Raw genomic sequence first — 26,064 nt, 5'->3', positions numbered from 1 at the left:
TTTAATCGCAAATATCTCCATTTGACAAGTATGGACTTATCGGTTTTTGCAAACAAACTCTTCATATATATATATATATATATATATATATATATGCAAATTTATAATTGTATTATCACAGATTATAAGATAAAAATGACAAGACAAAATGCATTTTTCATTGGTTACCTTTGTTTTGATAGACAAAGTTGTTGTGTTTCATCTTGCGATGTAAATCTTGGCTAGGTGCTGCAAACTACATTTCAGTGTTTTTGATAGTATATTTTGAAATTATTCCCGTGCAAAATAATTATTATTTGCACTCCTGAAGATAATAGAAATATGTTCTAATTTCTATACCAATCTGGGTTCCATGCACAAATTCAATTCAATTCAGTTCAATTTATTTTCATATTTCTCAATGAAGGAAGTACATCAAATATAATAAAATGAATCATGAAATCCGGCTTGGATGCACAGTAAATCAATGTAAACATATAAAACATAGCGGTCAATCTTCTTAAGTTTGGCTGTATGTATAACGCTAAAGAAATATGATGGAACCAAGCTTGGTAAGCGTAGGTCCCAAATTCTGAACAGAGTGTAAGATACAGATGAGGAGCACGGATGCAATGTAGGACCAAAACAAAGAAAAACAAGAATGAAAGGCAAAAATACCCGGGGCAATAACAGAATCTTTTCAATACAAATAGTGATAAACAGACAACCACATTCTGCAGACAGTTGTACGTAAGAACAAATTGCAAGTTGACGTAAGAACAAATGTACATGTTTTGACAAAAAGAAAAACTGTGTAACCATGAATGGTATAAAACCAAACAGGACATTGATATTACCCTTGATAAATAACAGATAATACCCTTTTCTCTGAAATAAAAGCCGAACTCTTTACAATTTATCATACGCTTAGGCATCATGTTGTCTAATATCTGAATTAGGCATTACCGTTGAAGAAACCAAGAAGAAATCACTTTTACTTGGAATCATAGCAATGACCCCCCCTTCTCTCCAACCCCCTTCTCCCCCCCCCCCCCTCCCCTCCCCCTCCCTTCCAATCCATCAACTACCACCTTGTTATGGAGATGTTGGTGAGGTTACCTTGTTTTGCAGATGCACTTCTTATCGTAGCATCTTGCAGTTAGTCAATACTGTTTGATCAGCTTGGTCGGGGCAAACATATCCCTTAGCTGTAGGTGTGCTAGGACTTGGTTCCGGAAACAAGCGGACAAAATCTTTCACAAGAACCTTTCACACTTAACAGTGAAATATCAAGATCTCAGACAGCTCTCAATATTATGAGGAAAGTTGCTAGGCAACCATAGTCCACACAACCTGGAATGATTTTTTTTTTGCATGAAGTTTCATTGTCACTATTTATGTTACTGCAATGAAAAACATTTGTGCAGAGAGCTTTTGTGACTACTACCTGATTGTGAGAATTACTTTTTTATCTGGACTGCTAGTCTGTTATGTACTCCGTAGCATAATTATATTTCTTAACTACAGAGCAAGTTGTGTATGTGCAATATGATGGCAGCAACTCATGAGGTTACATCACAATTTTCAATTGAAATGATAATACTAATATCACAATTCCCACCACCCCCCCCCCCCCACACACACACACATAGGGCCAGTTTCTGTTTGATCCTGGGGGCACATTTGTAATGTGAACAATTTAATATTTTCTATCCCTTTCATAACTTAACATCAGCATTTGGTTGAAAGATAGGAGATGACCAGACTAATCCACACATTTTGGGCACTGCAATATCCACAGCGCAACCAGACTTGGCCTTTGTGAATGCAATTCAGAAATCATAGTGATTATTTCAAGAGTGTGGTCAAAAGATCACTTTTTTCTCCCACATATGGAAGCATTTACTTCATTGGAGGGGTGTGTGCAATTGCCATGGTTATTTGTCTTTTTCCAGGATTTTTGTCTTACAGGCGCTTTAAAAAAGAAACACAATTATTTTTGAAGTTTTTTAATGTAATCTCTGTTGCATTATCTGTACTATTCTTAAGTGGATATTTAATTGGGGGATGCATTTGTTAAAGGCGTATCAAATGCAATTGAGCAGGTGGATCATAAGCTGAATCTCTCATTCATATCTGCTGTTAGGCTAATACATATGCACAACCCCAGCAGGAAAGGCAGATCAAGAGTTATATTGGTTTGATTGACAGCCTGGCGTAAGTTCGTGACACAGCTGTGGTCGTATGGAATGTCGTACGTGGCCAGTGGTAAGCATGGTGACTCATCTTTAGAGTCCGAACACTGTGCTAAAACTCTACAAACGTGTCCAGTAACATGATTTTTAAAATGTTCCTCCACAACTAGTCTGAAACCTCTCCCCAAGTCTGCCGAGGCCCATGATATATGTTCCTCCACCGAGCATGTGTGAGAACATTTGCGCGTTACCTGAGAGGACTGTGATCCTGGAGGTAGGGTGTGATAAGAAAACTTGGCAGAAGAAATTCTATACTGCTATTTGTTTTAACTCTACGGTATGTAAGAGGAGGGGTGGAAGGGGTAGAAGCTTCAAATGTTTGGACAAAAGCGCTTGTGGCTTGAAAATATTATTGAGTTGACTCAGAAAGAATGTGGCGCTATCTCTCAGATAGCCATCTGAAGGAGTGGGCAAATAGAAGGGCAATGGCCTGATACTTCAGACAAAGTATCAAAGTTGAACTTCAGCTCGACTGTTTGCCAGCGCACTTTGCCTTTGAAAGAGCAGCAGAGGTAATGTCGTTGTAAAGAAATTGTGTAATCCTCAAGAATATTTCTTTTTTATTCATTGGCATTTCATGTGCATGTTTTCACAACTTTGATTAGCTTTCATGGCTTGCATTTCATGATAAATTGTGTTATGGCAAATACATCTGCATACAAGTGACCCTTGTGTGAACAATTTCCTTCAGTTTGATTTTTTTTTATCTTAAAAAAAAAAAAAAAAAAAAACATATTTACAATTGGCCTGTTAGTAGCAGTGCCTAATAGCAACATATCCAAAATGTTTTTGTGGCATTGGAAATATCAATCTGATTTTGTCACAGATCAAGCCTTATATTTCTGCAATCCTTGACAAATTACAAAACGAATAAATCCCCCCAACACGGTTACTTATGCATGGTGCTGTGAGCTCATCACTAATACATTCTTACTTTGGGACACTTGTACGGCTATGTCCCAATATCTGAGAACAACCTCATCATTTTTTTTTTTTTTTCAGAATATTTTCGTTGTTGTCGTTAGTTATCTTTGTACATTGTTTGTCTCACTGATTAATTAGCTTTACATCTGCATTTATGTAAGAAGTGAAGTGCAGGTATATTTCACACACTTGTGTCAAGATCCTTTCAAACACTGTCCCCAGTTGGTCAAAATAAAGTGTTTCACTGGATACACTGGATATACATTATGCTGTGATTAGCACAGGGATGTCAAGGTGGATGACTGCCATTGTCACCAATGATATGACATCAAGTGATTCCCAACGGATTTGAACTTGGGACCTCTCATCTCTGATACTAAATCCCATTCAGGAATCTTGTCCCATTTATCATAGAAATTTGTAGTATCCCACATTATGATACAGTGAGTTCAGTAACAGTTATTCACAATATGCATTTTAAACTAATGTTAATATCAAACTCCATAGATATAAATGTATGCTGTCAGTTTTTGGTTTAAAATTCAGTACGCTATAATATTCAGATTAGCTGAGTTAGGAATCAAAAGGAAATGTGGAATAATAAAAGTAGATTGTATAGTATCTCTTTAAGGTTGCCTAGAGATGAAAAAATAGTTTCATCTTGTTGTCTGCTTGAATCACAGTGAACTGGTAGATATGAGGTTAACTGAGCAGAGCTCTGCAATGGCAGATAGCAAGTAATGTGTGTGGCCTAATGTTTGCAGAATGTAGTCACAACAATACTTTTAATCATACGGCATTACATTAGGACGCGAGAAAGTGATGGGACAGCGTGCAGTCACAGATACAATTTCAAAAATGTTTTGGCTATATTCACTATTCATAGGGGCTTTTAAACAGTGGGATATGAACTTCAAACTCACACACACAAAAAACATGAACCAATACATGTAGGCATCACTGCTGCTAGGTAGACCAGTGGAAACATTACAGAAAATAGAATGAAATATTAAAGAGCATACAATTCTGAGAGGAATTAAAAGTTTATTTGGTAAAAATTGGTTTTGAAATGGCTGAGGTATCCAAAAACAAAGTAAAACAAAGTGGTCCTGATAAAAGGTGGGTCTGACTTTTTATTAACACTTCTTTTTGGGGGGATATCTCAGCCAATTCAAAATCAATTTTCATCAAAAAAACTTTTAATTCCTCATAGAATTGGTTCTTGATATTTCTTATATGTGGTCTCTAATTATCTCAGAGTTAACCCATATCGGGCCATCTACAGGATATTCCGTAGTTTGTCCGAACGCCGCAGGGGCCACATACGGAATATCCCGTAGTGAATAAAATGACATATGAATGATGTCATACACTTCCGCTGAGTACTATGACTGTACTATGCATTGAATGGCAGCATGTTATATACCATATTAAAGAAATTGTCTTCCTCTTTCAAATGATATATAACTTGTCTATGTTTTTTTCATTGCTTGCTAATGAATAGCGATTGTTTGGAGCAATGTCTGTTTGTCGGCGTGTGTGCGCAAACGGGTGGGTGCTGGGCCACTTGGGTGTTTGTGTACGCAGGTGCGTTGGCCCGATATGGGTTAAGAGAAGGCACAGACTTTCCAAAAATAGAGAGACGTCTGAGAATAGGTGTGGAAGGGATACATGCAATGATGGAAAGAAAAATACAGTTGAACCTCTCTTATCCGGCCTCCCTTTATCCGGATCTCTCTATTATACGGACGCAATCTCGCCGTTATTTTTTTTTTTTTTATAATTACGGGAGGAAAGGGGGATTCCCAACTCCTTGAGAACTCCTACACAAACACACATGAATTACATATTACTTCCAACATTAACATACACCTCTATTTTGGGGTCTGTTACTGAGTGTAACAATGAAAAGGTTGCAGTATACACATTACTACATGTGGTACTACAATGGGCTACATCAGTACATTTGTATGTGTATGAAAATGTATAAAGCATTGAGTCTCCCGTATCCGGCCAAATCCCTTATCCGGATGAGCCCCGTACCCGACTTGTCCGGATACGAGAGGTTCAACTGTACTCCAAAAAAAAAAGAGAAGAAGAGGTAGAAAGAGAGAAAGAGAGATTATAATGTAAACCAGACATTTTTGTATGCATTTTAATTTCACAAATTTCACAAGAGCCAAGATTCCCAAAATCAGAATGCATGTGAATGTTCTCGTCTACACTATATGCAGAGACTGCTAGCGGCAATTCCCAAAAAATTTCGTGCTGCGAAAAAGGCTATTGGTTGCAATTTGTGAAAATTTCTTTCCACATATATTTCTGGTTTTACAGTAGATAAGACCGAATAGATAGAGAAGAAGAGATAAAGATAGAGGGCAAATATATGAGGTGGTAGAAAGATAACGAATTAAGTACAACTCTTGAGAGCTCAAAGAGAGATATAATACAAGAAAGAGAAAAAAGATGTTTATCTGCAAGTAGAGACAGGGAGAGAGAAAGAAGAGGAAGAAGAGGAGGAGGAGAGAAGAAAGGGGAGAAGAAGAAGAAGAAGAAGAAGAAGAAGAAGAAGAAGAAGAAGAAGAAAAGAAATAGAAAAAGAGAAAAAGACAAGAGAGAGAGAGAAGTGAGGAGGAGGGAGATAGCTTTAAGGTCATTATAACCATTGTCCTTGTGAGGACATTCAACCTCTCCATATCTATTTAAGGGGTGTGGACAAAACTTTTGTTGTGGCGACAGAATGGGTGCAATAATGCATGTAGAGTGAGTGCGTCTAGCTAGCGAGGGCAGTTCTCGCTTCAGCCAAATGTTCCAACAATAATATCCAGGCAGACGCTATGACAGTGTGTTAAGTGGCGGTGTGACGTCGCCCTCCCGTGCTCCAGAAACAACTTGTCATCCCTCGTGCATATCCCAGATTTACACGCGAAGCAGCGGTTGCAGCAAAATGAAGAAAGGAAGAAAAGTTAGAGAGTGAATCACAGGTGCATAACTTGGGGACATAAGAAGCGAAGTTCGCATTTTAAGATAGTTTGAAAAACACTAGTGATTAGTCTAATAAAATCTTTCACCATTCCACAGTTTAATTGGATTCAGTTCAGTTATACCTTATTTCCATCAAACAAAAGGTAATAAATAATACAAAGCATACATTCGACAAATTAGATTATTGATAATTTGTAAGAATTCCCTGCACTTCTTACCTTTTAAAAAATACCAGCTCAAGATTTTTCTCTAAATTAAAAAAAAAAAAAATCACTCCTTCCTTGAGAGAATATCGTAAGGTACTACAATCTTTGTACATTCTTTTCATCCTACATAGTTTTACGAACCTTATTTTCTGTTACAAAAAAAAAAAAGTGATGTCTATTTGTTCTTGTCGAAAAATGAAATAAAATTGAATTGAAAAAAATAGAAGCAACAACATAAAAAAATATATATATTTAAGAACATGATGATGATAACATTAAAGGGATTGATGCATCATTAGATTGATAAATGAGGTATTCAAGAAATTTTGAAAATTGTTTTTTTTTTTTCAAAACAACAAACAATGAATGCTTTCCACCGTCTATTATTCAGTGTATTATTATTTTTAGATTTGTTTCATGGTAATGTTATATATTTTGTGGCAAATTCAGAAATGTAAAATCAAATCAAACTTCATGAACAGATTCATTTTTGACATCCCTGACAGCTGAAAATAACTTTGTGTTGGACAACAGTAAACATCTCCTCAGATTCATTTCTAATACCTGTTTGCTTCAGAGAGGCAACTCATAGAGTTAATGCATGGCAAACCCAATCCCTTTTAGAATAATCCATTTCGTAATTAACTCATGTGCACATTTCAGAAAATAACTTTTCCTTTTCTTTTATAAAATTGTTAGGCACTTAACTCGTTTCAAAGAGACATAATGCATAAGCTTGCCTGACGTATAACAATTTATGGAATTTATGTTCAAACAAAGGATGAACCTGTGCAGAACAGGTGACAAGAATGGTCTGTCAGTTAACACTTTGGTAAGCAACCATTTAGTTGTTTTTGTATTGAATGTATAAAGAAACTTTTTCTGTTGATACTGCCAAACACCTGGCTTACTGTCAGGTGGATGTGCTGGCAAGCACCATTTATAAACATTATATGAATAATCGTTACACCACTGATGGCTTTTCTAAGTGAAGTTACGAAGCAACATGGCTGTTGGTACAAATGACCATTTCTGCTTACGTGCAAAATGGAATTATGAAATGGTCTATAGGGTTGATAGGAGTAAGATTCATGATCGTAAGTTTGGATCCACATTAGGCATGAGAGTTTAAAATCCTAGAAATGAAGAAAATGTTCGAGAGCCCAGAAAATGTCCTGGATCACAAAAACAATGCAAAATGTCCCAAAACTGAAGAAAAGAAGGAAAAAGAGAAAGTGAGGGAGGGAGAGGGAAAGTAGAAAGGGGTCGCTGTTCCAGACAGTTTGACTTTAAGGGAGCAAAAACAACAACACCAAAAAAGAAGGCTGTCTGTTCGTAGCTTTGGCCCTGTTAGCTAGAGACAGCCCTCCCTCTTGAAACAACCTCAGTATGTTTGCTGAAAAAACAGGCCCTGAAAGCACTGCCTCTCATTAATAAACAAGGCTGCAGGAGCTTTTTTTTTTTTTTTTTTTTTTTGCCTCTACAACACCAGGTGTGAGAAAGAGAACGTCACACTTTCAAAGATTTTCGTAGGCATTTATATGTTTCTTGGGGCTGATGTTTGCTTGGAGATGCGGGAAGACATTTCATGAGATCGTGGATGTGTAACGGTTGGGTACACCCTATTCCAATAACATGAGGATTACAACTATTGCATATTGTAGGTCCATATGCAATATTATACTCTATGGGGCCATCTTCCAAGGCAAGCCGTGCTTATAAATATAGTTATTAATATGGTCCCCTGCATTCCAATTATATTCTGTAAACTATCCTCTCTTTAGTATACATTCAACATGAAATTGCTCAGATATCTTTACCTGTTATGTTTTTCTCATATCTATACTGCGTGATATGTATGCTGATTGTAAATGCAGTAATGGTGACACCTTGTAAAAGTTTTTGAATCACTATAGAATTAATAGAAATAAAGCTTTTAAGAAAAATTGTGGTTACAGATGGAAAAGACAAAAAGCCAGCAAACTTTTATGTGGACTTTACAGCAAAGCTAACACTGAGACATTTAACTGAGATCATTTGTAAACTGTCAGCTCAATTGTTTGAAGATAACCTGCAAATACTTCGAGCAAGTTGTATAATAAGATGAATCCAAATTTCCCATGAATCCTTTGTTTGATTTCTGAGATTCAGAGACAAAAATTTGAGACAAGAAATTAAATTTGTGAGACCAGCATTTTCCAAGAATTTAACACAGCCAATGATTTTTCTTTTTTTTTTTCAGAGCATAAAGTTGAGATAATTTCAATGCTCTGTGATGAATAAGATACATCACCGAGTTGGTCTTACCGCATGTGAACATAAAATGCTCACATTCGCTTGCCTAGTTGAATTTCCGAACATTTAGGAATGTAGCCTTTTGCACAGTCCTCTAGTTTAAAATATGTGATTTTAGTTTTTGTGCCAATCTGTGAGATTAAAACAAGAGGAGTTACCATGGCAACAGTTAAACTGCTTACACCTAATTGGTTGTTGCCTAGCTGTTAGCGCAGTCATTATAGTCACCGATGGTTACAATAATGTTAGAGTGCCTTGTGAACAGGGCCCTTATTCATCCAAAGTAGATCTCTTAAACCAGCTAAATGGAGAGGCATATCTTCAGTGGTTTGACAATCCGTTTCCTGTTGAACGGCAATGAGAAGACGTAGATACGAGTCCAGAAACGCCCCTGGTGGAGACTAGTACAGCGCTGAGTCCTCTCGAGTTGCACCAATTAGAGGTGTTTTGAACCCGGAGACTGCAGGGCAACCCAGGAGGGGGCAGCCACGGGGAGGCGGGTGTGCCAGGGGCGAGGTGACCAGCTCTGGGATGGACCGAGTAGGGGGTGAACACGGGAACACAGTGGAGGTTGTCAGTCAACATTACTCCCTTCACACTTCACTCCCTCAGTAGAGCCAAGTGGGGCATTGTGGGAAATTGTCATGACAGCAATTTTGATGTGCCCGAAGTCAAAAGATGCAAATGAAAGTACGCTGAATTATGTACCATCAATATCTTCTATTTTCGCATTTGATGTTTAAAACATAACTTGCAGCCAGTCTTAGCCAAAAGGAGTTGTGAACTTGACTTGGGCGACAGACAGGATACTTGGCATTTGACATTCATGGTATTGTCCTAATTATAAATATTTCTGTGTAGATTCATAATTATGTCAATCACTACAAACAAAAAGTCAGTTGCTAGCAATGTGAGACCATCTTCTATAATGGATCTTCTTGTTTTAGTTCGCTTTTAGGGTTTACGGATGCCAACTTCAATGTGAAATACCTTACTTTTGTTCTATTGTGTGCATTCTTAAAAAGCCATCAAATATCATGTTGCTTTAAATTGAAGCCCGCTCATTCCACAAAAACAACAACAACTACAAAAACAAAAACAAATCTTCCAAGATACTTCTCAGGTTTATATAGGGTGTGTTTAGCAACAGATAGCATCATATCATCCTACAGAGGATAAATGTTTCATTATCAAAAGCAGAGAAAACTTTGAATATGAAGTTAACAGGTAATTACAGAAGGAGAGTAAATCCAATGAATGGTTGATATGTCAGGCAGAAAACCAAACGTTTTTGCCAACCGCATACAAATTAAAATGGACACATTCAGTCCAGAATATGGGGGGAGGGGGAGGGACTGAAGTGGACAAAGAATAATAAAACTACAAAAAAGCATGTGATGTAATGATGAGTCACGAGCTACAGGATAGCATTGCGGTTGCAAAGTAATGCAACATGGAGGTAAAATGGAGGATTTGATGCATTGAAATACAGGACAGAACAGCTTAGATGAAAAACTAGAAGGAATGATGACAGGAATAGAGAGTGATAAGGAGAGTCTATTATTCTTTTAGTTTGTAGACTGTGCTCATTTCATTCAACAAAATTCCTCCTCAGTTTTGTGACAGATCGGGCACATTCCGTCAGTTGGGCTGAGACGTTTGCATATCCAGTGTCAATCTTGATCACCAGACAAGCAAGATGAGTTTCTACCTTCTCACAAGGAAAACCGATGCCAATTTTTTCTCTTTTTCCCAGAGAATTTCCAAGTTGCATCATTCCATTGATGGGTAGCAGCATCGCTAATGTAATTCCGGAAAAACAAGAATCTGGGATATTTGCAGTGCTTTTTATTTACTAAATATTTTGCTAGGTCTTGTTTTCATCTCTGCAATAAGAATCACTTTTGGTTGGCTGAAACCCAATGCGTAAACCCGAGAAGACAATAAAAGCTTTCACTATCAGGCCCACTCTTTGCTTTCTCCTTTGAGTCACCCCTAGAGGGCAGCACTTTGCCGTAATTTTCTGCCTTTTAATCAAGCAAACGATGTCGGTATCTGAAGGGGGCGAGCATAGAAGCCGCAATCATTCCTGCGAATTAGGTGCAGCATTACTGGACGGAAGTGCGGGGAGCATTACCACACATTAGCTAAATTGGGAGGCATGCGTTTGACAGAGCAAAGCAAATGTTGTTTGGATGCGGGAATAGATACACACACAAAAAAGGGGATCTCTGAAGAGGAGTAGAGGGATCCTCTTAGCATCCCACTGGTCACTTTTTAGACTTTCCGCATACCCTAATCCTTCAGCACCCATCCCCTCCCTCCCCCTCACCCCCCCTCCCCACAAAAAAAAGAAAGATATCTTTATTTTACTTCTCACTCTAGTTAATAAGTCTTCCACATTTGCTAAGCTTGAGTCATGGGATGAGTTGGATGTGTCACGCTCACAAGGGTTGTTCCCCTAACTTACACGGGAGAGGGTGAGGCAGAAGGAAGATAGAATGGCATCTGAGGTAAAGAGGCTGTCCATCATGTTGATAGATTGCTGAACTTTACACAGCATTAAGTTTCATTTGAAAACCCCTTAAGATTCTCACAGACTCACTATATGTGACCCGCTACAACAAAAGAATCCTAAAGTCACTGACGGGCGAGCCGAGAAAATCGAGTTCGAAGTCAGATCACCAAAATCAGTCAAAACGTTTGGATTTCTGTTTTTAACATAATTTTGTAGTCTAATGTATCTTCTATCATCTGCCAAAATTTCGAAGCTAAATGATCAAAGGAAAGGCCTGAAAATAACATTTTTCTGGGCAATGATTGACTCGCCCGTCAGCGACTTTAGGATCCTTTTGTTGTAGCGGGTCACATATTTTCGTACTAATGAAGTGGACAACAGATAGTGCCAGTGAGCTCTGCCAATTTTGCTTTGAAACAAATATGTTTTAGCCAAACATGCCATTTACCTATTATCGTGTACTCCATTGGTGTGTCCATGATTGTTTTATGAGCCAAGAGGCAAAGGATTTGAATAGCATACTTTAAATTACTTTATTTTCATCAAACAAAAAGTAATACATAATGCAAGTACAAGTAAAGAAATATGAGTATGGTACAGAATGTAAGTGCGGCTGAATATGTAGTATCGTATCAGAGAAACAATGCATATTTTGCAAGAATGACATTAAGAAGTAAATAAAGGGACAGAAAAGAGGTATCCATTATAATGCAGAGCTTGTAGATGTAAATGACTTGGTAAACATTATGCAAATGTCATTTTTATCAAAAATCTATCTACGTTGAGAAAGAACTTGTTGGCTCTTACATTGTATGATTAAAGCTTATTGTCAACAATACAGTTCATATATAAGAATATAAAATATATAGCAATATGAATGCATTAATTTAGCAGCACTGACAATATTCATTGAACAGTGTGTACCAGGAAAAAATTGTGACATGAGACAATATGTACATACAGTATGCATACAGTTGGTCGTGTAAAAAAAAAAAAAGAACAAGAAAAGAAAACTAATGCACAGGTACAAAAATTTGTGTTTAAGCAAAAGATGCAATAGCATATCAGGAATGTAGAATGCAATGACGTAAAAAGGTATGACAATCACGGCAAAGCATATTGTATATGTATAGAATCCAAAGAGAGCTGAAGCACATTATGTTATCAAAATGCAGTTAAATCTTAATTGAAAAGCATTTAGGGGATGATGGAATAAAGACCTCTAACTAAATACTGTAATACCACAATCATCAAAGGATGTTTAGATATGACACAACAATAAATAAGCATTTAAAAGATATGTATTTGCAGTAAGCGCTCAAGTAGATTAATGTTATCGAAATTCATATAAATTCTTATTTAAAAAAGCACTGCTAGAGTGATGTAATAAAGACCTCGAATTAAACTGAAAATTTAATTCTCTCGGCATCTAAAATGCCGGTTAAAAAAAGATGGAGGCATAATCATTTTTTGAGGAAAGATGGCACGTACCTCATTACTCGAGGGCTGGGGTGATGAGGTTAATAAAAGGAAAAAAATGGCTGACAGAGCCACGCAATATCTAATTAAACCCCTGCCATATCTATCCCACCTGGTTCTGGTGAGACACTGCTGCAAACTGATCCTTAATCAATAGAAAACCCTAAACCTACCCAAATGTTCTCGGCATCCGGCGTTTTCGGTCTGCACGCCTCGTGTGCACGCACGTTGGTTTCTTATTTTGGGGGCTTTCCATCTCTGCATTTGTTTGCCTCCGATACGACTTAAAACATCGCCATGTTTGAGGTGGGAGGATGGGGTTTCTATGTAAATGCTGTCACTGATTTGTTTTCACACAAAATGAAAGTGGTGTTCCAGACTCTCATAATTTTTTTTCCCCCACTTGGAAATTCCTCTTCAATCCTTCCACACACTCTTCCTCTAAGTGCCTTTTCTGTCTTCCAGTTAGTAGTGAAAGCATTTTTGAGGCAAGAATGAGAGGGAGAGAGAGAAATACAGGGGCTGAGCTTTAAAAGGAACAGGTTAGTTGGTTTTGTTGTTATTAGTGTCATTAGTATTTCAGGGATATAGGCAGGTAGATGATGGGAGGAGAATAACAAGGGCAGTGCTTTGACAGAATGGAATAGGGTATAACGTTTGATTCTATTTTATTGCTGAATTAACAGATAGAAAGAACATTACTTACAGAAAGAAAGAGTTTGAAAGACATATAGAAAGAGACAAATGTATAAACATACAGTATATATCTCCCTCTCTACCTCTCTCTCTCTCTCTCTCTCTACCTCTATATATATATATATATATATATATATATATATATATATATGTCTGTGTGTATACACTCATGGTTATGTATATGAATATATATATATATACATAAAGAATTATACATACATGTGTGTATCTTCATGTAAATATACATATGAATGTGTGTGTATTAAAGAGAGATCTAGAAATAGACTGTGTGCGTGTGATATGGAGAGAGGAAATAGATAAATAGGGCTTGAGACAGAAAGAGAAAAGCATGTGAACACTTGGATTTCACAATGTTGGGAAAGGGATAGCCGTGCATGAGCTCGGCTGTAGTAATTTCCTCGCCGTGCTCCGGAGTCACGATCGAGGTGCTCCGACGTGCCCTACAACGGCGAAACAATACCTCGCAGGTGATGACATGAATTCTAAGGTCTTAATGAACGACATCCATCCAAATCTCGCATGGAAAGTGGATATGAAAGCAAGGCAGAATCAATGGTATGGACAGTCGGCTTACGTTACACCGTAATAGCTGTCCCGGCTCAAGTGTAATCACATTGTTGAGAAGAGAATTATTGGGTCTCCCCCATGGAAGAAATTTAGACCAGGTTTGATAGACTTTGGAGCTATTTGTCAGGCATTTTAAATGCCAAGTATATTGGCTGAAATCACTCTGAGTTTGTTTGCAAGATTTTGAAAATCCTGTCAGTTGGTATGTCATGGTCAAATGCAAAGGTTGCCCATGCAGTCAGCTCCGGAAATTGAATGAATGCATGCAATCTAAAGATAAAGAGATGCTAAACTTTTGGGGCCATTATCAGCATTTTGAAAGGTGATTGTGCATAGCACAGTTATGCCCTGACTCTCTGTGATATGAATGCAGCTTCAAACGGCAATTCAAAATGCACAAAAAAGATAAATTTGCATCTTCCAGTTCTTTCTAATCACGTTTCCTGGGGAAGCATAAATGCAAATCATGTTTATGATTGGCATTCTTCATTATGACTTTAATTTTCATTATTTAGTGGATTATATGCCATATGCACTGTTTTACTCGGAGTTGACTGTAGTCCTTCCACAAAAGTCCTTCCACAGCAAATTGGATATGCATGAACTGGTAATCATTATGATGAATAAACTACATTTTCAAGAACATTTGAAAGTTGGAATGCTTCTTGTTTTAAACATCATGAAGAATTATTCATTGGCAATTAATTTCCAGAGACATCTGTACCAATTGCCAAAGAAATCACTCCAGTGTGTATGCTAAGCAATGAACAAAGCACATCAGAGGTTGATCTCCTACATTACATACACTGAATTACCCATCTTGTGTGCAAACCTCAATCATCTTATACTGGGTGATCTCCATTTTTCATTTCATTTTTTTTTATAATGCTGCAGCACTTGGTTTATAAGACGACACCCTGCGCCGTTGGAGAAAATAAAACAGTTAGACCTGTGTCATTTATCATGATGTCCAATCGCGTGAGATCAGATTGGTGTCTTGTTGATGATATTCTGAGAAGTGGCTTGCAGTGAGAAATTGACACTGCATGGTGTTCCTTGTCATATTTCAGCTTTCTTCTGATGTCCCCCGGCTTTGTGGGGATTCAAATTTCACGCCAGCTTTTGCCCTGCCTCCTTCGAAACAAAAGTCAGCTATTTTGATAGCAGCTGCCTGCTTTGGAATGTGTCAAAAATGAAAAAAAGAACAAAAAAAATCTGTCCCTTTTTCCCATGAATATTTATTTACGGCTCTTTCTAGCCCCCCGAAGGAGGACGCTTGAGAGATTCAAAATATCTTTTTTCTTGAAGATATTTTTTGGAGGTGCTATGTAAATATGCATATTTCTGGGTTGAATTACACATGTTTGGTGTCTAGATATATATCAATTTTGATAAAACACACAAATCTCAACTTTGTCATTGTCAGATCACAGAATGGAAGTCACATGTTGAAACTTCAAAGCCTATTTTTTTTTCAGATGTAACAGTGTCTGCAAAACTTGTCAGAATGAAAACAAAACAAAAGTAATGGTGCTACTAGCCATGAAAGGTATAATGTGATCCTTCACCCCAAAACTTAGAAAATTTGAAATTGTGAGGTGAAATAGATTATGCATTATGAAAGTACAGAGGTTGAGAGGGTAGGACTCTCTTAGAGGAGGTCCAAAGTTCAAAATCCATGTGGTGCATGCATCCTTGTTTAACCTGCTTTGCCTACCCTAGGCCCATTCGCATAGTTAATTGCTGTGGTCTCATTTTCTTTTCTTTAATGACATATGATTAGGGTTAGGGTTGTGATAGGGTTTTAGGTTTAGTTTGACCTCTTTCACTTTGAGGCATTTTTCAAACAGGCATGAGCTTTCCAGTGTCCTTAGCTCATCTATTTTCCGTTAGAGTGATTTTTATTTTTTCATAGTGTAATATCTTTTGCGGAGGCTACCGTCATTACCAAGCAACAACATAAGATGGTGCTCTCCTGCATTTTTCAATCTAACACTGTTATTCATTCCTCCCTCTTCAAGATTACAATATGATATTTTCAATGAATATATTGATTTGTGCTGTAGCGTGCAATTATGTGGGATGCTTCATATATTTTGAAACATGTTTGTGTACATTTTCACGTAGAAATCAAATTAGATCAAATCAAATGTTGTTTTCGCGTATTTGTGGCCTTAAAGTACTATCTTAAAGCAGTGTTTTATGGGCTGACAAGTGTGGGGATCGTGGACAGAAAACTTCCCCAGGTTTTAAATTTGTCTGTGCTTCCTACGCATGCTACTGATTGGAGACCCACATATTGCATCCTGTCACGATTTGATCATTCACAGAAAATAATGCTGTGAATTTATGTCTTGCCTGAAGGCGTGTATCACCTCTGCCTGAGATTTTATCCGTTACCATGGACAACATGCATTCATCGCATCTCCAATGTAGCTGCTGGTCTTACAACCACACACACACCATTTGGATTTCTTCATTCAGAAATATATAAACTGCTTTTATCTGTGTGTATGTGTGTGTGTGTGTTTTGTGTGTTTTGTGTGTGTGTATGTGTGTGTGTTTTTTCTAGATGCCTACTGAGCTGAGTAGGCTCCTAAATCAAGTTGATTTTTGAATCAACTATCTCTCATACATATTCTGTCTAAAGTAGGTTATGATATAAATCATCTATGCATCTCAAAGTCACAGAAGGAGCAGAGTTGAAAATTTAGCCTCTCTAAAGGATGAGAGAGAGAGAGAGCAACAAAAAAAAAAAAGAAAGTGGAGCATCTTTTCCATGATTATTACCAATTCTGAACTGTTTGAGTCCCTGTGGACTTCACACGACTCTCTTTCACAGTCTCCAAATACAGACCTGCTTCGGAAAATGTTTTGAAAGCATGACAATGAAACACTGAGAATAGAGGAGCATGTTCCTCAAATAAATCTATGGAAGGGGTTAGGCTTTCAGGGATGAATATTAAACCCGAGCACAAAATCTCTAATTTGAATCTTGACCTGTTTGCTTAGTGTTTGGAAATTTGAAGGTTTGCTGACAAAGACTATCAATCTCAACCAATAACTGGCTGAGAAGAATTTTGGATAATGATTCCTCTACATGGGTTTCCCCGGGGCCATGCTAGTCCTCCGTGTGAGCTTTTCAAGAGGAGAAAAGTGCAGAGAAACTGCAATCCATATCCAGAAATTGATACGGCGGTTGTCGGTGGGTAGAAGAAAACTGATCAAACCCTCATCTCCAATCATCAGCGTGTGAGGAGAGCTGCGTTAAAGGCGCAACACCTAATCTCCTGTATGAATCTAATCATCTCTTTTTTGGGCAGGCAAATATTCATTCCCGATCCCCGAATCAGGACCCTAACAGCCAGTTACTGGAAGGGTTATTGCCTGGCATAAATCCACCGACTGAGATGAAATGGTTTGATTTCTCCAAATTTGATTGTGAACATCTATGCACAGCTTTTCTGTGATAGATTATTTATTTATTTATTTTTAGTTTTGTTTCATGGATTGCATAATATGCCATTCCCCCATTTCATCAGCTGTAGCAATCAGTTTCTCATCTCTTCTGAATTTTGGTTTACAAAGAGCCAGCTAGAGATACACTAATATAAAACCTTTTGCTGACAATTTTCTGTTCTGCCAAATTCCTTTGTACTTCACCGTTCTCAAATCACCAGAGGAGGTTTGTCACTTTGCGCTCATCTTTTTGGTTTGTTTACCTGATGATGTCATCTGTTTACAATGAAAGTTTAATCAGATCAGATAAAGTGTGATCTAAATCTCCACTTGGTTGACCGTTGTGAGGTTACATTTGTCTCAGTCAAAAAAGGCCTATGTGTCCATGGCAAATAGATTTTCCAATATTCTTATTAATCACAAAACTGGAATAGAAACTAACATCATGAAACATTTTGCTGATTAGCAATCAGCTTCTTCTGGCGTCCTTCCAGTGGAAGAATGGTCCTAATGTGTGATGTAAGTTTTCATTCCATTTTTGTGATTTATAAGAATTTTGAAGATTACACTTTGACTGGATAAATAATAATAGATCTTATTTTGAAACCTGATCCTGGAATGGATCATTGCATATTCTTCAGTTAAGATTATTACTCTACATTTGCCCTCCAGAATGTGTAAAAAAAATAGAGCTTGATTCCTTTACAGTTATGGTTGTATATCGTGATCAGTGAATTCATGGTCTGTGATTGTTCAAATTTTGAAAATCATGACAAAAACTTAAGGCATCATTGATATTTGAAACAAGGCTAGACTTAAGCAAGTATCATTCCAAGTGTTAGATTTATTATGCAATCAGTTTTGTCTATATTGTCCATCTTAATGTTTTTTTCTCGTCATAATTGCTGACAAAAGATAACCTTTTCCCTTCAAATCAGTTATCACATGATTAAACTTATGATGTGCTGGACCTTGAAAAATAATCACAAACCTCTATTTCATCTAAACTTTGTGAACAGTTTGTTTTGAAATGTCTAGGACTGTCATAACAAACATATTCAAACATTGCTCTCTAGATTAGTAGAATATGTGACTCTGTAAAATCGGAAAATAGCATTCAACACAGACATACTAAAGCTTTTCATGCGATTTTACTCTGATGAGTGCATGTCGAAAAGCTTTAGTATGTCTGTGTTGAATGCTATTTTCCGAATATGTGACTGTGCAACACACAGCTAACAAAAAGTTGCAAAACATGGATTTTTTTAGTTAAGAGCAGATTTTGAAAGAGCAGACTGTGAGCTTTAAAATGATAATAACTCAATTCATATGTCTCTCCTAACCTATCTTAATGTTCTAAAGAAAGCACACATTTTGTAAAAGTGTAAGTGTAAGAGAAAAGAAGGTATAGTGTTTATTTAAAGGACAAGTTCACCTTTGTAGACATGTGAGTTAAGTGAATGCAGCAGTATTAGTAGAACACATCAGTAAAAGTTTTAGGAAAATTTGACAATCCCTTCAAAAGTTATGAATCTTTAAAGTTTCTGCTCACTCAAGTCTGAATGAGAAGACTACTATAGCTTGTGATGTCACATGAGTACAACCATACAAAGAAAGATTAAAGAAAATCTCCCCCAAATTTTCATTGATGTGTTCTACTGATATTGTTGCATTCATTCAGTTCTTATGTATATGAAGGTGGACTTGTCCTTTAAACAGTTAAGTACAAAGCAGTATTCAGTGTAATGAATGGGACCAAAAAAAAAGATTCAAAACTTCATAGCAACAACAATGAAGGGATTATAAGGCTAATGAACACATTCTATCCATAACTCATACAAGCTTTCAAAGTTGTAGCATCGTCTTTTTCAAAGTTGTTAGAGTTGAAAGTGAAGAGTATGGAAATGGTGTTTAAGAAATGATGAGGGACTCTGAAGACACACCTAATCACAATACTGTACTAAATAGAAAATATTTTTTTTTTTAACTCAACATGACTAGAATGAGGCATTTTACCTATTTTGAGTCCTCACACAAAATCAATTTGTGCAACTTTTTGTTCGTTTTGTGATGCACAGTCGCATATATCATGATGATTCTAGCAACTTCACTAAGCCCATTGCTACAGAACCTGGTAAGTCTAGAGCATAAGTCTATCTTGAACATAGAATCAGAGTGGGAAAGTGGTTAAACCTCAACCTATGAAGCATTGTAATTTTTCTTGGAGTCAACCCCTTCTGCACCTGAGACTCTGGATAGTGTGTAGTGTGTAAAACGCTATGGGGCTTTCTGTGCCAATCAGAGCTCTTATCACACAATGAGCTAACTTTTTCTGTACCAGGGAATTTTGACAGTATGTGCATCGCTATGGGGTTTTCTGTGCCCAGCAACACTGAAAGTGCAGCACATAGAGTTAATCCATTCACCTCCAGTAAGCTGAGGGTTAAGGCGGCTTTATTCACTTCCAGTTAATGAGTCACTATTACTCGCCCACCTTGTTACGTCCTGGTGACATGATTAAATGTTTTCCATCGCTTGTTGGCTCGCTTGGTGTTTCTCGTTTGTTCTAGACCTCGACCATGTGGGAGAGAGAGCCGGGGCGTTAGAAGACCCGGAGGTAGGGTTTCCTGCAATCGCGGGGAAAAGCGTGAAGCAGAAAGCTAAAATTTCCACCAAGGAGAGCGGCAACATGCAAGCTGTATTCATTAACAGCTGTAAAATTGATAGGTCTGCCGAAGAGCTCCCAGCTAGGCTCTTCCTACTTTATCACTTTTTTTCTCTCCCCCCACCTTCTCTTTTCCCCAACTTTCTTCTCTCCAGCTCTCTCTCTTGCGCTCTCTTCCGTTCTCTTTTCTATCTCTTTCTTCATTCCCCGTCACCTGCTACATTTTGAAAGGAATACGAAGCGTCCCATTTCGAGGATGTTAAAATTTGGGTTAACATATGCAGCCTAATTTCAGCCAAAAGTACTCTCTCTGCTCCTTTTTCCATGTCTGTTTTTTTCACTGTCTCTTTCTGTCTGTCTGTCTGTCTTTCTGACTGTTTCTTTTATTTCTCTTTCTCTAAACTTGCTTTCAGTAGAGCTGTCTCTATTCTCTACTCCCCTATCTGTCAATGTTTCTCGCTATCACTGTTTTTCTCACTTTTTTTTCCGGGGGTGGGGTGGAAGAATGGTAGTAGACCCCTTGATGTATGAATCATTTCATGTGGTGAATGCTACTGGATATTTGATGTCTGCTCTACATGTGTCAAATCATCCACTCACCTGTGGCTGTGGAAATTGCATTTGATAGATCATCTGCAGCCCTGTTCTTGCCATGTATTGCCAATTTGAAGAGCGGAATCTCAGGAAGTGAACCCAACATCACTGATGCCCAAGGAATTTTTTGGAGGATGTTTGATGTACTCAATATTCAGTGCATTTCATGGTGGTGGGGGAGGGGAGGGGAGGGTCCGTGAACACAGATTTATCATCACCGACTCCTTCAAAAAGTTCTCATATGATTTCAACTGTATCATGTCATACCTAAATCTTATGTGAATCATTAGGAACCATTGATATGGACTGTAGTAAAGGCAGAGAAGTCATAAATTCCATCTGAAACCACTGTGTGAAGATATTATTATATTCACTTTAACATTTTGAAATTTCAAGAAAATTTTGAGAACCAATAATTTGTTTAGTTAATAAATTCATTAAAACCAGGACTGTCTTTCAAGCACATGGTTATTTTTATTGACAGAATATGAAATGTGCTATCTAAGAATAAGTCCTTTGTTTTATTATTTATTCTATTTCATTATTACTATTCTACTACTTTTGTTATGATTGTTATCATCAACAGTGCAAAGCATCATTTTCCATTTCTTGATGAACAAACAGGTGATGAATTAAAAATATATATATTTTTACCCTGATACATGTATCTTTTACATTAGAGAATTAGAGAACATTTCCTTCCCTCTTAACATGATTTTATGGTACCACGAAGATAAATAAAAACTTCAATATGATTTTTTTTTTCTTCAGTTATAGCACAGATGTTAAGCTATTAACCATGTTGATAAAAGGTTAGTGACCTTTGAATGAAGGCATATAAAATTGTCTTTGTGGTATCGTTTGTGTGTCCAAAACTTTAAAAGACTCATTGGTAGTAATATAAATACAACAAAAAATTAATCTCACAGAAATGATTAATGGACACCTTTCCCCCAAAGTGATACTTGGATTTCACAAATACATGATGAAAAAATACCCCATTGCAGAAATGATTTGATATTTGTTCGTACATATGCATGTGATATTGAGAATGATAGTAAGATTGGGGGGGGGGGGGGTTGCAACTTTTGTGATGTTTGAACATTTTTTCTTCCATTTGAACATCTGGATAGAGGTCTGACATGAAAATTCAATGCTCTTTAAAAACAAATATAAAAAAATCAGTCCACCATAATGATAAACAGTAAGTTTAAAGTCAACTTTAATGTAGCAGAGAATTGCACTGTGAGTTCACTTCACCCTCCGGGATTGTTCATGGCTGTAGCATCCTGTCAGTTTAGAGCCCATCTTTGATGTTCAGATGGAGATTTTGTGCAAGTTTAAAAACACGTTCAATAACCTTTTCTCGCGGAGTTTTCCAGGACATGTTTGTCCTTTTCATGACCGTCTTTGGTGTATTCCATTAGCTCTAGTGTCTCAGCCGCAACAGATTGTTCATCCCTTTTCACACTTTTCTCTGTGAATGTTCTCTTTGACCACTCGTCTTCTTTTTCCTTCCATTCTTTCTTCTTTCTTCTTCTTCTTTTTTTTTTTTTTGAGTAAATGCGAGCCTTCCGACCCAGACAAGATCCAAGAAACAAGATGCTTTCGGATGGCTTTGGAAGTGGGTCAAAAAGCAGACAGTCTGGCGTGCATTATGTTTCCGCTCCGTCTTTTACGGCTGCTATTTACTCTGCAGTCCCACTGCAGCCAGTACGGAGGCTGTGTCCTGCCATATCTTACCACGTCTTCCATCCTTCTCAACTTTCTCTGACGTCTTCGACAGAGAAGGTGTCGCAAGGCATCGATCTCTGGGTACAGTGCTTCTTCAAAACTTTCTCCCCTTTACTTTTTTTTTTCTTCTGAAGTTCAGAATCCCACATCATAGATGGAGAGAGTGAGAGAGAGAGAGAGAAAATGGAAAAGGGGAAAAAAGTAATGTCATGGTTTCAGTAGTGCATCTGGAAATCCAAGCAACGGAGGTGTCGGAAAACGGGGACAATGAATTCATGTGACTGGTGTTTAATCTCCATTAAACTTTGTCTCCATCTCTTGAGGGGCATTCACTTTCTATCCATTGTCCAGGCATCTCTGGGAGAAAACAGGCTGGAAGTAGACAACAGGCAGGAGAAGTGAAAAAGTTTGTTTAACCCTTTGTGTGCCTTTAGTGCTGATTGTCGCAGGAAACCCCAATAGCATTGTGCACACTGTCCAAATGCCGTGGGACTGGATGGGTTAATTGATAAGTCCACCCATCGCCAATCAAGTAACTTTGATGCATCTTACAAAGCTTTGAACAGAGCTGTTTTAGCTTGTCAAGCTTGCACATCCTTCATGATCCTTTTTGTTTACAATGAACAGAAGACAAGGGGTAGCCTCTACGCTGGCCGTAACAGTAATTTCACATCTAAGAGAGATGAAATTTGGTGGGTTCGCACAATAAAATGACATATTTACAGTAAGTTGAAGAACCCAATGATTGCCTTCAGACATTCTGTAGATTGTCTATGGCTGTACCACAAACAAAGCTGAAGATTTTTTTTCTTTCTTTCAATGAACTGATTTCATCAATGACCTCTAAGACCGGGGAGTTTGGTTTAGACAGGCCTACCAATGAGAATGCATGAAATATATTCTGTCGCTTCATGTCTGGACAAAGGAACATAAATACACTCCAGATTTAATGATAGATAGCACTCATTAAGATGCATGTAACACACAGATGTTTCGCTGAAAGCTATGTGAAACATGATTCACTGTTTGTAGCCATGGCTCAAGTTAAATAGGAATAAAAGTAATGACACCTTTTTTTAGGGGAAAAAATGTGGAAAGTGCTCCTTTATTTATGAAAAAAGGGAGAAACATTCCAGAAACTGATCACATTTGAAAAAAAAAATAACACAATTCTGTAGGTACATTTATGAAAGAGTGTTAATTAAATTCAGTCAAGTCAAGGTAGAATGTTCTACTTAACATACAGTGTTAGCATACTAATGTGTCACTGTACATTCCTGAGACATAGAATGAAGTATTTCCATATGAAGCCAGTTTTATTTTTTGTTTGTTTGTTTGCTAGGTGAGAGTTCTTTCTAAACAAATGACAAAATGAAAGTATCATCAAATGAATATCTCTGCCACAAGCGATGGTTGTGAAATCATTCTGAGAAGGAGAGATTATCAGATAAGAAATGCAGGATATCTGAAAACTTACCAATTGAAATAAAGGAATTTACATTTTGATGATCAATAGTAGCATTAAAAGAGCTTCATTTAATTTGAACAAAACAAAATAAAGTTATGAAATGTTGAATTTTAGCATATTTTCACAAAGCACTAATGTTGTCTCAGCCATTCATCCACATTAACATCGGCACTGATATAATACCCCCATGGACAGAATAAAGGAAGAATTCATGATTAAGATATAGTATTCATAAATGTGGTTGTTGGGTTTTTTTTTTTTGTAGAAGTGAATAAATAAATTTGAAAAAGTGGATAAAATTTGCAATGAGAACCAAAATTATTCAGAAATAAAAAATACATCAGAGCCTATAGGATACTTTTTAATACAAAAGTTTTGCATTATCCTAAAGTAAATTCATCAAAACCACCAAAAATCACTGAGTAAAGAAAAATCCAGTATTGATCATGTTTTCCCCTAAATGCATGTTGATATGAGAGTTTGTTGCTTGTCGGAACAAAACTTAGCTCAGTAGAAATACAAGCGAGCACAAATGTAAGATATCCGTCCAGCACTGTGAGTGTTTTTTTGAGAAGGGCTCTGTTATGGTGAAAGAAGAAACCCTGTAGATTCATGGGTCGAGGGGTGGAGAAGAGGAGAAGGCAAGCAAGGGGGTAAATGCACATTTTAAATGTTACCAGATGCCTCGGCCAATAGCCTATACCGGCCTGGAGTAAGAGCCGAGGGGTGTCTGCTTACACCCTCCTAGTCCTGTGATGTGGGTCGCTCTCCATCACCTTCTGCAATATGGAGCATTTTTCTTGTCTTTTCTCCCCTCCCCCCCCCTCCCCCCTTCCATCCTCTTCATATTTGGCCTTTTGAAGGAGTCTTGAAGCCTGATAAATGAATTATTCATGAGGCTGCCATGAATAATCAATGCTTTCTGACATCTCACCCATACTATTAATGTCACATGTCACCAGTCGTCCTGTACTCATGACAGATGAGAGTTCTATCTTGCCGATTGTTCCTCCCTCATTTCCATGCGCATATTTCTCAGAAAGAGATTGCAGACCTCATGAATACCTCACTGCTTGTTTAAGGGAGCAATTATTTTTCTAGCTGGATTCTTAGATCAGGTGGCATATCAAGATGTATAAAGTTTCATTTTTGTGTGTGTGGGTGGGGGGGGGATAACTGAAATGTTTTCTAACTTGAGTTTCAGAATGGTGTATTCCTTGTTTTCACGTGATGGTACTTTACAATCTTCATCTGATATGATTCCAATATTTTGTAAAACAGAACAAAATGGAACAATATAAAAAGGACACAAATGCATACAGCAAGGCGGTAAGGTGTTGTAATGGATCAGTGCTGTGAAAAGAACATATGAAATTCTTTTATTAATAAGTTCATATGATGGGTCTTTGTCCCTTTTATTAGATGGTACTGCCATTGCTGTCAAACAGATTGTACTTAGAATATTTGCATGATGCCAAACTTTCAACTTAATTACTTACTTTGTTTATAGTGTGTTGAAAAGAGCTGTTGAGGTTTTTAGTCTTATTTCTTGTAATAAAGTCCTAATTCTTCAATTATTTTTTTTTTCTTTCGCTTTGAGCTAGACACTTTCTTTCTAAGAACAAAATGAATGGATTTAAACAACCCTTGTTTCATAATTTGATGTCAGTGTGTCACACTTGATATTAATGCTATATATTCTATGACCATAAAAAAAGGATAATGCAGAATACCTGTTTTCTGGCTTTAAATGATCTAGGAAAAGACTTTTTTATAGTAGTCATGTGATCCAAATGAGCTCAGCATACTTCTTTCTATTCATGTAATAATAGTTTCTTGATGGGATGTGAAATAATTTGATATGATATGTGAATGTTAGCTCTCATCTAGTAGGCGGTTTAATACTTGATCCCAATGAAATTTAGACTACTGAAAAGTAAGAAATGTTAACAACCTGAAATTTTCGCGAATTGGAGCGGATGACCTTATCTATGGCATTACATTTTTGCGAATTGCCACTGGCATTCAATAGTGTAGACAAGAGACTGTCGTGTCCATTTTAATTTCACGAATCTTGGCTCGCGCGAAATTTGCGAAATCAAAATGCACACAAACATTTCTGGTCTTATAGTATGCATTTACATTTAATAACTCTTTACATGCCCATGCCACAACATCCAAAGCCATTTCATCCGGGTTCCAAACTTTGATGAGTTAGA

The sequence above is a fragment of the Diadema setosum genome, chromosome 7, assembly GCF_964275005.1.
Source record: "Diadema setosum chromosome 7, eeDiaSeto1, whole genome shotgun sequence".
Lineage (NCBI taxonomy): Eukaryota > Metazoa > Echinodermata > Echinoidea > Diadematoida > Diadematidae > Diadema > Diadema setosum.
Note: the sequence above shows the minus strand (reverse complement) of the source record.